The sequence below is a fragment of the Cynocephalus volans genome, chromosome 7 (assembly GCF_027409185.1).
Source record: "Cynocephalus volans isolate mCynVol1 chromosome 7, mCynVol1.pri, whole genome shotgun sequence".
Classification (NCBI taxonomy): domain Eukaryota; kingdom Metazoa; phylum Chordata; class Mammalia; order Dermoptera; family Cynocephalidae; genus Cynocephalus; species Cynocephalus volans.
In genome coordinates this window covers 44,015,134-44,016,560 of record NC_084466.1, presented here as the reverse complement: position 1 = coordinate 44,016,560, position 1,427 = coordinate 44,015,134, and the positions used below count along the sequence as shown (strand labels likewise).

Here is a 1,427-nt window from a genome sequence, read left to right as displayed (position 1 = left end):
ATTTGCCAAAAATTCCCTGAGTATAAACAGATGAAATGCACATTTTAAGTCATAATGCTAGACCAATGTCTTTTCTTTCCCTGGGGATACAATGTTAAAATATATATCAATATTTGTTTGCACATATTAATTTGTATACTATGATATTAAATAAATGACCTGTTGATTTGTACTTCATCTCTTCTACATGTTCTTTGAAATTTAAAAATACTATTATTCTTGCTGACTTACTTGTTTACATTCACTGATATTGGAAATATGTAAACAGTATTATGAAAAGCCATGAGTTAATGTTAATCAGAATCAACTATTTTGTTTAATTCAATTCCTTGAAGTGATTGACTGGATTTGTCCCCAAATATGAGAGGACTCCAAAAAGTCTGTGAAAAAATTGAATTAGAAGATGAAAATGAACTGCTTCTAGAGGAACTGCAGGTGTAGCTGCTGTGTCAAACTTGTGTCATTAGGTGGCAGAGAGAAGAGAGGCTATGTTTTGACCAGTGAGCCTTTGACTCTTGACAATGTACTTGAGCGTGGCAATGTGTGTTTGTGGGCAACCTGAAGCCTATCGTCTAAAACTTTAGTACTTTCCTAGCTGGCCTGAGTCACTGACGGTCCTGCGTTTTCACAGCAGGAGGTAGAAATGGGTCAGGACAGTGATGAGCAGAGAAAGAAGGGAGGCGACTGTTATCCTGGGAAGATCCAGCATGAGCACTGGCCAAAATGCTTGCACCCTCAGCCCAGGTCAAGATGCAGAGGCCAGGAAGGATGTGAGCCCAGCTCAGTAACAGCAGCCAGTCAGAAAAGAGTGCAAATACTGGCTCTGGGACCTCAGCATCACAGGTGCAGCTGTGTGTCATCTCTCGGGCACAAAGACCAGCACCCAGCATAGCTGCAGCCTCATAGCCACTCTTTCAAAGTTTTAAGTTGAAAGATTTGAATTGAAAGATTTATTTAATGCTCTTCTCCAAGGAAATTATTTCTTCTGTGTTGGCGAAATTTGAGGAAACAATTCGTTCTGAATTGAAAAAAAATAGATAAAAATGAAAAACACAAACTTTATTTCTCTACATAATCTTCATCAAGTTTAAGACACTTTTGTAAGTGATGTTACCAGCCATTTAGTCCATTTGTTAAAAATTGAGGGTCCTAGTAATTTAAACATGTCAGTACAGTCTTTTTTTGTATTATTAACTGAAGAAAAATGGGTGCCCTGTCAACACTTTTTAAGATTAGGAACCAAAAATAAAAGGGAGAAGGGGCCAAATAAAGACTGTCAGGTGGATGCCTAATGATTTCTACCTGAAACTCACAAAATTGCTCTTGTTTGATGAGAGGAATGAGGAGGAGCATTGTTGTGGTAGAGAAAGACTCACTAGTGAAGCTTTTCTGGGCATTTTTCTGCTAAAGCTTTGGCAGACTTTCTC

General features: G+C 38.2%; 1 pseudogene; it reads left to right on the top strand.

Moving 5' to 3' along the window:
• The first annotated feature begins 413 nt into the window (after positions 1-413).
• Positions 414-523, top strand: LOC134382878 (small nucleolar RNA SNORA17; annotated as a pseudogene).
• Positions 524-1,427: the final 904 nt, after the last annotated feature.